We start from the raw sequence: 14,003 nt of genomic DNA, 5'->3' as shown, positions 1-14,003 counted from the left end.
CTCCTCTTGATCTGTCATCTGTCCCCAAAGAATACCATGACTTAGCGGAGGTTTTCAGTAAGGACAAGGCTCTGTCTCTACCACCACATAGGCCTTATGATTGCCCTATTGAACTGCTTCCTGGTGCTCCCTTGCCCTCTAGTCGGTTATACAATCTGTCCCGACCGGAAAGAGAGGCAATGGAGCAGTACATTGGTGATTCTCTGGTCTCGGGCATAATCCGTCCCTCGTCGTCTCCTTTGGGTGCAGGTTTCTTTTTCGTGGAAAAGAAGGACAAGTCGTTACGCCCCTGTATCGATTTCAGGGGTTTAAACAACATAACTGTTAAAAACAAGTATCCCCTTCCACTCATCAACTCAGCTTTTGAACCTCTGCATGGCGCCACAGTGTTTTCCAAGCTCGACCTCAGGAATGCTTATCACCTTGTCCGTATCCGAAAGGGAGATGAGTGGAAAACCGCTCAACACTCCACTGGGACATTTTGAGTATTTGGTCATGCCCTTTGGGCTTTCAAATGCCCCCTGCGGTTTTCCAAGCCATGGTGAACGATGTTCTTAGGGATTTTTTGAACCGTTTTGTCTTTGTATACCTGGATGATATTCTTGTTTTTTCCAAGTCACCCGAGGAGCATGAGTCACACGTCCGTCAAGTCCTTCAACGGCTCTTGGAGAACAAGCTGTACGTCAAAGCAGAGAAGTGTGAGTTCCACAAACAGTCTACATCGTTCCTTGGATTCATAATTGAGAGCGGGCAGGTGAAGGCGGACCCCGAGAAGATCCGGGCAGTGACGGAATGGCCCACACCCACCACCCGTAAGCAACTTCAACGATTTTTGGGCTTTGCTAACTTCTACCGTAGATTCATTAAGGGTTTTAGTAGAGTGGTGGCACCCCTTACAAGACTCACATCTCCTAAAGTCCCTTTTCGGTGGTCCCCTGAGGCGGAGCAGGCGGTAGGGGTTTTGAAGGAACTGTTTTCCACCTCCCCCGTGTTGATACACCCCAATACCTCTCTGCAGTTTGTTGTGGAGGTGGACGCGTCGGACTCAGGTGTGGGAGCAGTCCTCTCCCAGCGCTCCCCCACTGACCAAAAGCTTCACCCCTGTGCTTTTTTCTCCAAGAAATTGTCACCCACAGAACGGAATTACGACGTTGGAAACCGGGAACTGCTGGCGGTCAAGCTTGCACTGGAAGAATGGCGGCACTGGCTGGATGGAGCTGAACTGCCGTTTGTGGTCTGGACTGACCACAAAAACTTGGCTTACATCCAAGCCACTAAGAGACTCAACTCACGCCAAGCCAGATGGGCCCTGTTTTTAGTAGGTTTAACTTTATTCTTACATACAGACCGGGGTCAAGAAATGTTAAACCAGATGCTTTGTCCCGCCAGTTTGCTGACCCTTCGGAGACCAGCGAGCCTGAGGCAGTCCTGCCTTCCTCATGCGTCGTGGCGGCTGTTCAGTGGGAGATCGAGTCTCTTGTGAAGACTGCACTTGCCACGGACCCGGGACCGGGTGATGGACCTCCCAACCTACTCTTTGTTCCCGAGACGGTCCGGTCTCAGGTGTTGCAGTGGATTCACACCTCCCGTTTTGCTGGTCACCCTGGGATGAGACGCACGTTGACGCTGCTTAGGAGACATTTTTGGTGGCCTTCAATGGAAACTGACGTTCGGGCTTTTGTGGCAGCCTGTTCAACCTGTGCTCGGGGCAAAGCCTCCCATCAGTCCCCTTCGGGGCTGCTGCTACCCCTCCCAGTTCCCAGCCGTCCCTGGTCCCACATTGCCATGGATTTTGTCACCGGCCTACCCAAGTCTGAAGGTAATGATACTATACTTACCATTGTGGACAGATTCTCTAAATCTGTCCACTATATAGCATTACCAAAATTACCGTCTGCCAGTGAGACAGCGGACCTCCTAGTCCAACATGTATTCCGTCCCCATGGAATACCTGTGGACATCGTATCTGATAGAGGCCCACAGTTTACTTCCCGTGTTTGGAAGGTTTTCTGTTCTGCTTTGGGTGCTTCCGTTAGTCTGTCCTCAGGGTTTCATCCCCAGACCAACGGTCAAACAGAAAGAGCCAATCAAAACCTCGAAGCAACCCTTCGTTGTGTGGCTGCTCAACATCCATCATCCTGGGCCAAACATCTGCCCTGGATAGAGTACGCCCACAACTCCCTCACCGCCTCTGCCACCGGTCTTTCACCCTTCGAGGTTACCATGGGTTATCAACCCCCTCTGTTTCCTGCTCAGGAGAAGGAATTGGCTGTTCCTTCGGTTCAGGAGAACCTCCGCCGCTGCCAGAGAGTGTGGAGCGACGCTCGGGAAGCATTGCTTCGGACCACCGACAGGAACAAGACAACAGCGGATAGGAGCAGGACTCCCGCACCTGTGTTTCATCCTGGTCAAGAGGTTTGGCTGTCATCTAAGAACGTACCTCTTCGTACCAAATCACGCAAGCTGTCTCCTCGGTACCTGGGTCCGTTTGTGGTGGAGTCCATCATTAACCCCCGCTGCGGTTCGTTTGAAGTTGCCTTCAGCCATGAAGATACACCCTACTTTCCACGTCTCCCAACTGAAACCTGTGTCCTCCAGCCTTTTGTGTCCGCCGGCTGATCCACCTCCACCTGTTCGCCTCATTGACGACCATCCGGCCTACACCGTCAGTAGGCTCCTGGACTCTCGGAGGCGGGGTAGGGGTCTCCAATACCTAGTCGATTGGGAAGGTTATGGACCAGAGGAGAGGTCTTGGGTCCCTAAGCGTTTTGTGTTGGATCCTCAGCTGATCACGGACTTCCATCACGACAACCCTGACAGGCCTGGTGGGTCGCCAGGTGGCGACCATTGAGGGGGGGGTACTGTTATGTGGGCAGCTTGTCTCTCCCTTTCCTGTTTCCCTTCCTCCTTGTTTTGTCCCCTCTTTTTCTGTTGTATCTGTATGTGTGTTTGTCCCCTTTATGTGGGTGTGTCTGGAGTGGATCAGGGGGCGTGCTCAGGATCTGCCTCTCCTGTGCAGCTGCGGGTTGTTTCCAGTGATTCCTGCCTACGCAGCTGCATCCTATTCTCTCATCAACCTGCACTACTTATTCCTGGGCATGGCTCTCCACCGGCGCCAGATCGTTGTTCTTACCAGAGCGGTAACTTGGCTCACCAGTAAAGTTATTTTGTCTTTGTCTTCAGCCTGGCTCTCCACTCTCCTTAACCTGTCGTTTGTTTTGTCTTTAGTTTCGGACATATCTCCCAACCTGCCTGTCGGTCTGCCTGCCTGCCTGCCTGCCTGCCTCAGCCTCTCCTTCCTCCGGAGCCGACTAGCCCACTCTGTTCCTTTACTTCAGTTGTTTTTGGACTAAGACAATTTTAACTTTGATTAAATATTTTTGTTTCTTCCACTCCCTTTGTCGTGTTGTTTCTCTGAGTGCTGGGTTGAACCATAGCCTAACAATTTGGTAACCCAGCGCTTGGTAAATATTGGACAGAACATGCTTATTTTTACCCAGCCAGTTGGGTTGGGTGAATAACCAAAAATGTTGTGTTGTTGGGTTAAAACATGGGTTAATTTAAGTAGCTGGGTCTTTTTAAATATAATCCATGGGTTATTTTCAGGAGGTGTGGCTCATTAGACTTTCAGATAGTACCAATTTGAATATAGAATGCAACCAATACATTCTACAAATGTTTTGAAAAGATTCCTAAATGTTGTATCAAATCCTTATAAATCAATGTTGATGTAATAGGAGTTGTCACCCTATGCTGTAGGACTAGCCAGAATACTTTGCTGCAGTCTACAAAACAAGCAAACTCATTAGAATGTAGCTCCAGCAGTGCTCTCAGGAGGTGGCCCATCTAATTCATTCAGGCTCAACATTCCTTATGTTACCATTGCCCCAGGTTTATGAAGAGAACAGAGGGGAATCAACATGCAAATCAAGAAGCCGCCCCTGTTATCCAGAGATAGTCCACCTGTACCAGGTCCTGAAAAGATACTGCATGTATCAAACTGCATACAGAATCCCCCAGGGACAGAAACCACAGGGTCACAGTTCAGTTTGAGAAGTCAACCAGTTCTGTTCCCAAGCACTCTAGTTTGGAAGCTTGGGGACAACACTAACACACTTAATAAAATATGTTACCGGGAAGTCTCTGTTTAAAGACCAACTCCAGTGGAGGCATTACTTTGATTTTTCATGTGGTTTCTCTGAAAAGTGACATTTCTGATGTGTGTTTGATGCCGTTGTGTACAAATGTTTAACTGAAAATGTATATTGAGAGCCTGCAAGGAAGTTAGCGTAGACTTGGCAAGCATCTTTGTTTAACCATATGTTTTCAATAAAAACTACTTTGTAGTAAGGAATTGCCTAAATCTCCCCAACCAAGAGCATGTTGGTTGTTAGCCAATCCAGTGTCAAAGCTAGCAAGACAGACCCTCCCTCCTCAGATTGGTTATCATGGTGCAACTTCAATTGGACATTGAGAAATATTAAGAGGAAATAAATAATGATGAAATTCTTAGCCACAGCCTCTGGTTGTTTTATGGACTTTGCTGCTATACCTTTCATGTTGACCCATAGTGTCAACGCTCACCCATGCAAAGCAAACGATCAAGGGTACTATTAATGCAGCACTTCAAGAGACCTGAAAATAATATGTCTGTGGTATTGGTTTACAGAGGTTAAGAAGGTTCCTTCAACCATCAAGATCTAAGTGTAGCCACATGATGTCGAAAGAGAGACAGGGGAACGAACTGCCACTAAAATAGCAGTGCCATTATGCTTCTGTGTGTTATCAGTGATGGACGGGAAAGCAGGATATCAATTCTTAATCTCTCCCAGCTTGTCTTGGTTACACGCCCTCAGCAGCGGATTGCGGAAAACGGATTCCGCGTTTTGGCTCAAGCTGAGCAGTTTGCTTGCAGGCGAAGCGCTTCCCATTAAATGAATAATGTGCCTCGGCATGCGCGTTGCCAGAGTGGGGCCTTTTACTGGCACCGGTGTCTTCTGCCTCAGCATACGCGTTGCCAGAGTGGGGCCTTTTACTGGCACCGGTGTCTTCTGCAAACAAACAATCAGTTGCTCAGTTGTAATTAAAGAAAGACAGTATTTTTCTATTCTGAGAGTTCAAAATGTGTACTGGATGCCTGGCATGCACATACACTCTCCCCTTAACAATCTTACTGAAACAAGTAATCCCACTGGTTTTGACCTACATATTGTGGAGGTAAACAGTCAACTACAGTTGAAGGAATCTCTGATGGTATGCTGAGGTATGAATGAGAGATTTTTGGGGATGTTTTTCAATGCAAATTGGTGCCTCTAGATATCTAAATAAGATACATGTGGTTTGTTGACAGGTTATAGTGGTGTAAAGAGAACAGATTGTGTCCCTGGGGTTGGTGTACCAGTTAGCGCCACCACCTGCAGCACAAAAATAACAGGAGAGAGTGGAAAATCCCAACCCCCCCCCAAAATTAAGAAAATATATTGCTTCTGAGTTGCAGGTTTCAAATGGGTATGGTCATGTCAGTTGACATGAAGGTAGGAGAAAGAAATCAAGGGCACTCCACATCTCGTCTTTAAATCAGAGCAAACCTTTCTACTGTCCTTCAGAGCACAAATCAAATATCAAAGTGGTTTAAAGCATGGCATATTCATCTACCAGTATGATTAATTCAATACCAGTGGCCTTGAAGGAGATCAAAGGGCAGGCCCCTTTGCAGCCAAACCCAACTGGAGAATTGGGCTTGAAGATCAAATTGGGTTTGACTAGCAGGTTCTATTTCCATGGGAGTCTAACTGTGAAGCCTCTCAGTGGGTCATTAGCAAAAGAGAGTGCCTCTGGACAGTGTAGATGAGGTGGTCCGTTAGTAATGAGGAAAGAGATGGATGATCCCTGGACTTTATCCAGAACTAAGGGAAGCTTTAGGTCAACTACGGAACTGCACAGATTGGAAAGTATTGCCTGTGATGTGAGGAGAGGTTACTGTAACAAAGATGGGCCCCATTTTGACTGTGTAAATAAGCGGTGTCCAGGTCACCAAACAAAAACACTGAGCTAGGGGCCCGGAGCGAATTTCTTTTTGTTGTGAAAGTTAATTGGACAATTCTGAGGACTCCTGGGAGGCTTGGGCAGGGCCGAATCTAGCATTTTGAGGTTCCTAAGCGAGATTTGGTTGGGGGGGCCCCCCACCTTGCGTGCAAAACATTTTAGTACTCCCCCCTCTTGATGGTGGAGAGAAAAATGTGCAGCTTTAAAATTAATGTCCTGCAATTCTACACATTTTCCAATGGGGCATAGAGGAAATGCTGCAGTTTTAATGCAAATGTTCTGCAGTTCGACACATTTTTCATGGGACAGATAGAACATTTTGCAGTTTTAAAACTAATTATATGCAATTCTACTCATTTTGCCTTGTCATGGGGTTGAGAGAAAAATAATCAGTTTTAAAGCTAATTTCCTGCGATGCTATACATTTTGCAATGACTTATGCCATGTTCAGCTGATATCTGAGTGAGAGTGACTAACAAAATCAATGGGGGCCCCCTGGAGGTCAGCGCCTCTGGGCACGTGCCTTACATGCCCGGTCAGTTATTCAGCCATGATTAGTGCAAGGTTTATGATTGCCGGCTACACTAATACATTTACATTTTTAGTCATTTAGCAGACTCTCTTATCCAGAACGACTTACAGTTAGTGAGTGCATACATTTTCATACTGGCCCCCCGTGGGAAACGAACCCACAAGCCTGGCGTTGCAAGCGCCATGCTGACATGGGCTAATTGAGTGACTGTCAGTGACTGACATAAGAGGAAAATTGCTGATGCACTAACACATTTGGAAATAAATTGAACCCCCAACTGTCTTCCTGAAAAGCTTAGGGCCCCCTTCGCAGCCACGTATGTCTAGAAACGGCACTGGGCATAGGCCAAGGTGGAATTTAAATTAAATAAAAGCACAAGTCGGGTGTATTCAGGATGCTTTGAACGTTGAATGAACATTCAAAACTTGACGACTTGGTTTAATGTACCTGAAGTACAAAACAAGATACTTGAGGCATTTCAATATAGCTTTATCTCACTTGTATGACTTACATCACTGTACAGGACATAGCTTAAAACAAGTAGTTGTAGCGGCAAAACTTGGTATAAGTGGAATAAATGAAGAAGTATGGAAAATAACAGTAGTGTTCTTGCTGACACAAGCACACTAATTACCCTATATTTTTGCCCATTGTAAGAAATTAGATTATATTATATTAGCTATTGTGAAAGACTAAATACAGTGCCTTGGAAAAGTATTCATCCCCCTTGGCGTTTTTCCTATTTTGTTGCATTACAATCTGTAATTTAAATAGATTTTTATTTGGATTTCATGAAATGACATACACAAAATAGTCAAAATTAGTGAAGTAAAAAATAAATAAAATACTTGTTTCTAAAAATTCTAAAAAATAAATAACGGAAAGCGGTGCGTGCATATGTATTCACCCCCTTTGCTATGAAGCCCCTAAATAATATCTGGTGCAACCAATTACCTTCAGAAGTCACATAATTAGTTAAATAAAGTCCACCTGTGTGCAATCTAAGTGTCACATGATCTGTCACAAGATCTCAGCATATATACACCTGTTCTGAAAGGCCCCAGAGTCTGCAACACCACTAAGCAAGGGGCACCACCAAGCAAGCGACACCATGAAGGCCAAGGAGCTCTCCAATCAGGTCAGGGACAAAGTTGTGGAAAAGTACAGATCAGGGTTGGGTTATAAAAAAATATCAGAAACTTTGAACATCCCACGGAGCACCATTAAATCCATTATTAAAAAATTGAAAGAATATGGCACCAAAACAAACCTGCCAAGAGAGCCGACCAAAACTCACGCCCCAGGCAAGGAGGGCATTGATCAGAGGGGCAACAAAGAGACCAAAGATAACCCTGAAGGAGCTGCAAAGCTCCACAGCGGAGATTGGAGTATCTGTCCATGGGACCACTTTAAACCGTACACTCCACAGAGCTGGGCTTTATGGAAGAGTGGCCAGAAAAAAAGGCATTTCTTAAAGAAAAAATAAGCAGAAACGTTTAGTGTTCGCCAAAAGGCATGTGGGAGACTCCCCAAACATATGGAAGAAGGTACTCTGGTCAGATGAGACTAAAATTGAGCTTTTTGGCCATCAAGGAAAACGCTATGTCTGGTGCAAACCCAACACCCCGAAAAACACCATCCCCACAGTGAAGCATGGTGGTGGCAGCATCATGCTGTGGGGATGTTTTTCATCGTCAGGCACTGGGAAACTGGTCAGAATTGAAGGAATGATGGATGGAGCTAACTACAGGGAAATTCTTGAGGGAAACCTGTTTCAGGCTTCCAGAGATTTGAGACTGGGACGGAGGATCACCTTCCAGCAGGACAATGACCCTAAGCATACTGCTAAAGCAACACTCGAGTGGTTTACATTTAAATGTCTTGGAATGGCCTAGTCAAAGCCCAGATCTTAATCCAATTGAGAATCTGTGGTATGACTTAATGATTGCTGTACACCTGCGGTACCCATCCAACTTCAAAGGAGCTGGTGCAGTTTTGCCTTGAAGAATGGGCAAAAATTCCAGTGGCGAGATGTGCCAAGCTTATAGAGACATACCCCAAGAGACTTGCAGCTGTAATTGCTGCAAAAGGTGGCTCTACAAAGTATTGACTTTGGGGGGGTGAATAGTTATGCACTCTCAAGTTTTCCGGGTTTTTTTTCTTGTTTGTTTCACCCAAAAATTATTTTGCATCTTCAAAGTGGTAGGCATGTTGTGTAAATCAAATGATACAAACCCCCCCAAAATAAATTTTAATTACAGGTTGTAAGGCAACAAAATAGGGAAAATGCCAAGGGGGGGTGAATACTTTCGCAAGCCACTGTAAGTTCAACAGATTTGTGGGAAATGTGAGTTGGTCAAGGTTGGAGGCAAAAATGCTGACCGGAGCCTGCATTTGGTCATTTTTTATTATTGTTAATTGATATTTTATTTTATTTTATTTAACCTTTATTTAACCAGGAAGGGCTCATTGAGATTTAAAATCTCTTTTTCAAGAGCGTCCTGGCCAAGATAGGCAGCACCAAGTCATTACAAAAAATTACAGACAGACAACATGAAAAACTACAAGTAATCTAGTAAAAACCATTCATGAATTCACAAGAGTATAACAATATCAAAAACAGCAAATTAAAGACATTGACAGGTCAGGGAATCAGCCTCAAAATCCTTCATCAGAGATTTAAAAACACCAATCGGGACAAGTTCTTCCAGTTTAAAATTATTTTGTAAGGTGTTCCAAGACGATGGCGCAGAGTACGTAAAAGACCTTTTACCAAATTCAGTTCGGACATTTGGAACAGTTAGCAGGATAAAGTCCAGTGAACGAAGAGAGTACCCACCACATTTCTGAACAATAAAAATGCCCAAATAAAAAGGTAGTAAACCCAAAATGGCTTTGTAAATAAAAGTATACCAGTGACTGAGCCTACGAGTGACTAGAGAAGGCCAGCCAACCCTGGTATACAAAGTACAGTGGTGCGTAAGGGTTTTGCAGTTTAAAATAAATCTCAAAGTACCATGATAAAGAGTGTCAATTGATCTCAAACACTGAGCGGAAGCATTCATATATAAAATATCCCCATAGTCTATATAGTTGAAGTCGGAAGTTTACATACACCTTAGCCAAATACATTTAAACTCAGTTTTTCACAATTCCTGACATTTAATCGCAGTAAATATTCCCTGTCTTAGGTCAGTTAGGATCACCACTTTATTTTAAGAATGTGAAATGTCAGAATAATAGTAGAGAGAATGATTTATTTCAGCTTTTATTTCTTTCATCACATTCCCAGTGGGTCAGAAGTTTACATATACTCAATTAGTATTTGGTAGCATTGCCTTTAAATTGTTTAACTTGGGGCAAGGAAGTGGCTTTTTCCTTGCTGAACGGCCTGTCAGGTTATGTCGATATAGGACTCGCTTTACTGTGGATATAAATACTTTGTTAACAAGAAATTTGTGGAGTGGTTGAAAAACAAGTTTTAATGACTCCAACCTAAGTATATGTAAACTTCTGACTTCAACTGTACGTTAAATATAACACCAAAGGTTGTTTTGTTTTTAATTCATGGTCCTAGGAAATTCTTGTTTTGAAACTAATTTCTTAGACTCATGACTCATGACATCTTTTGGGTAGTCTATATTATTAAAATGTCCTATAATATTTCCTATAATATAGGGAAAATAAAGTCTAGACTATATTTGCAAATGTTATATCACAAGAAAATATGTGATACAATTGTAATTTATATGAACCATCAAGTATCAATTTAAACATATATTTTCTCAGAATGTGATTAGCTCAATTGATAGCAACAGAGTCACATATTAGATTACTTCTGTATGGATGAGAATTGTATGTTCATGATTGATTAGAAATGCCTTACGTGTATAAATTCCTTTATGTCACTTGAACTAATTGAGATGGTGGTTGCCTGACCCGGAATAAAATCACATCGTGCTGAGTTCCGTATAACGTCTTGTCTTATCTTGATGTTCCACTCTACGAACCCTACAAACGGCATGTTACACTTTCAAAGCCTTTTTTTTTTCCTCAACTGTTGAAGATCGTAACTCAGCCACATAGAGACTAACCGAAAATATACACATGTGCATCGAAGACGCGTCTTTCTTGTGGAACGGTTGTTTCTAGCCTAAAGCGAAGAAAATGCCCATTATAGATCGCTTCATATAATCGGAATACATTTTTTCCCCTTAACATTTTTAAGCTTTTTGCCCTTTTTTCTAAAAAGGGGTACGGCTGACCCATATACCCCTTCAATTTAAGCACTGGTTTTACCTCTAAAACAGCTCTACCCATGTAACATTCAATCACAGCATCTAAAGCCACAGTATGACTAATACAGATTCCATCTGAGCCTCAGTGTGAGTCACAGTGAGCTGTGAATTCATTGATCTTGCTAAACAGCAGTGCATGTGTTTTTTTAAACAGAAACCCATGTGCTCAGACAAACTGTCAGTGGAGATATTAGGAGGCTAAACCTACTCATCTCTCTATGAATGGTTCTCAGCTCCCGCCTCTCCTGTCCCAAACACCCACATTGGCTCCCTCAGACAGCATGTGGCTTAGTTGTCAGCGACACTTAGAGAACAGTTCCCTTATCTCTCCGTAATCCTAAAGTTAATCCAGTCACTTTCATATCCTGGATGAGAGGAGTGAAAGGTTCAAGAGGCAAAAAGCAGCCCAAAATGTCAAGGAGGAAGATTATGTAAGCCAAAACTGTGTCGTATCCCTTACTAAAAACCTTATAACTGAAAAGTCTGGTGCACAGTTAGACAGCACTTTTTATGTCCAAAGACAAAAGCAGGGTTGATACCTTTGCTCAACCAAATGAATAGAATAGCCAACCATGTAAATATCTATACTATAGATACAGTATACTCAGATATATTGCTTTCATGTTTTTCTGCATCATCATCAGTATGGGTGGCAAAGGGTTTGCTGATTTTATTTATACCATATTAAATCTCACCTCAGAACCTATCGACCACAGCCTCCTCATCCTGGTCTGCCCATAGCCAGCCCTCCCTTACCCTTGCCCCGACATCAGAGACTCCCGCCCACAGGCCTCAGGCCTACCCCGTGGGAAATCACCACTGCTCTAAAACTGTCAGAGAAGTTAAAAAGCTCCTTCTTGAAAATACACTTTCATTTTACAATTCTTTTTTCTCTTCTATATCCCGATGTCTGGACTATTTGGATGGGAAGGCGAGGGGGTGGAAGTCTCCTCTGAGACTGCTGTGTAACTCATTCTTACACTCAAGCTTTTACATGACCTGCAATGAGTGCTACATGAGTACACTGAGCCCGGTGTCTGCCCCTGCATATTGAAGGTACTGTACACCTACACACAGCCATCTTACCTTTCATTCATATTCTTTCCAAAGAAACATATGAAAGTTATTCTACTACAGTTTCAGTTACTGTTATTCTTTTCTGGGATCTACCCATTCTTAATTCATGCCTCATCAATCATTTAACAGCACTACTGTTCTACTGACTACAATTATTTATACACTGAGTGTACAAAACATTAGGAAAACCTTCCTAATATTGCGTTGCACCCCCTTTTGCCCTCAGAACATCCCCAATTTGTCCGGGCATGGACTCTACAAGGTGTCGAAAGCGCTCCACCGGGATGCTGGATGTACTTTGGGTGGTGGACCATTCTTGATACACACGGAAAACTGTTGAGCGTGAAAAACCCAGCAGCGTTGCAGTTCTTGACACACTCAAACTGGTGCGCCTGGCACCTACTACCATACCCCGTTCAAAGGCACTTAAATATTTTGTCTTGCCCATTCACCCTCTGAATGGCACACATACACAATCCATGTCTCAATTGTCTCAAGGCTTCAAAATCCTTCTTTAACCTGTCTCCTCCACTTCATCTACACTGATTGAAGTGGATTTAACAAGTGACATCAACAAGGGATCATAGCTTTCCCCTGGATTCAAATCAAATGTTATTGGTTGCATACACATATTTAGTAGATGTTATTGCGAGTGTAGCGAAGTGCTTGTGTTCCTAGCTCCAACAGTGCAGTAATATCTAACAATTCACAACAATACACACAAATCTAAAAGTAAAATAATGGAATTAAGAAATATATAACTATTAAGACGAGCAATGTCGGTGTCCGGAGTATAAATATATATTTATATATATGTGATGGGATATATAGACATTATAGACACTATGGACAGTATGTGGATATAATATTTAGTGTTTATGTAGAATATGTCGGATAGAATAGTATATATAGAGCAATAGTTGAATAGGATGGCATTGACTAGAATACAGTATACAGTATACAGTTGAAACCGGAAGTGTAACGATCCCGGCAGTCTGAGTCGGGTCCTGTCTGTGGACTAGTTTTTCTGCTCGTGATCTCCAGTTTCCCGAGGGTTCTGGAACGCTCCGGGGAGCTCTCTTGATTTCCGCACCTGCATCCCATCAGCAATCTGCACACCTGGTCCTGATCATCACCCTTCTTAGGCTCTGGCCTAACATCCATTCCCTGCCGGATCGTTAGCCATGAACAGTAGGTTTACCAGAGTATCAGTCTTAGAGCTTCTAGCGTTAGTTTTGTTGTTTTGCACCTTGTTGGTTTGTTGTTTACTTACCTCCGTTTTGTTCCATCTGCAGTCACTCGTCCGGAACCTTCATCCAACCTCTGCCTGGTGGTCGGCGGCTGCCGAGCCATGATTGGATCAACCACTGCACCCCCAACAACTAATCAACGCCGCCCGCTCTGTTCCCTGGATTATTCAGCATCACTCTTGAATTTGTAAATAAACACTCACCTTCGTTTCAACTTACCTTGTCCTGGTCTGCTTCTGGGTTCTGGCTTTGTAACTCGTGACAGGAAGTATACACACACTTAGGTTGGAATCATTAAAACTTGTTTTTCAACCACTCCACAAATTTCTTGTTAACAAACTATCGTTTTGGCAAGTCGGTTAGGACATCTACTTTGTGCATGACACAGGTAATTGTTTACAGACAGATTATTTCACTTATAATTCACTGTATCACAATTCCAGTGGGTCAGAAGTTTACATACACTAAGTTGACTGTGCCTTTAAACAACTTGGAAAATTCCAGAAAATGATGTCATGGCTTTAGAAGCTTCTGATAGGCTAATTGACATCATTTGAGTCAATTGGAGGTGTACCTGTGGATGTATTTCAAGGCCTACATTCAAACTCAGTGCTTCTTTGCTTGACATCATGGGAAAATCAAAAGAAAACAGCCAAGACCTCAGAAAAAAAATTGTAGACCTCCACAAGTCTGGTTCATCCTTGGGAGCAATTTCCAAATGCCTGAAGGTACCACATTCATCTGTACAAACAATAGTACGCAAGTATAAACACCATGGGTCCACGCAGCCGTCATACCGCT

Source organism: Coregonus clupeaformis, chromosome 26 (assembly GCF_020615455.1).
Source record: "Coregonus clupeaformis isolate EN_2021a chromosome 26, ASM2061545v1, whole genome shotgun sequence".
Taxonomy (NCBI): Eukaryota; Metazoa; Chordata; class Actinopteri; order Salmoniformes; family Salmonidae; genus Coregonus; species Coregonus clupeaformis.
Note: the sequence above shows the minus strand (reverse complement) of the source record.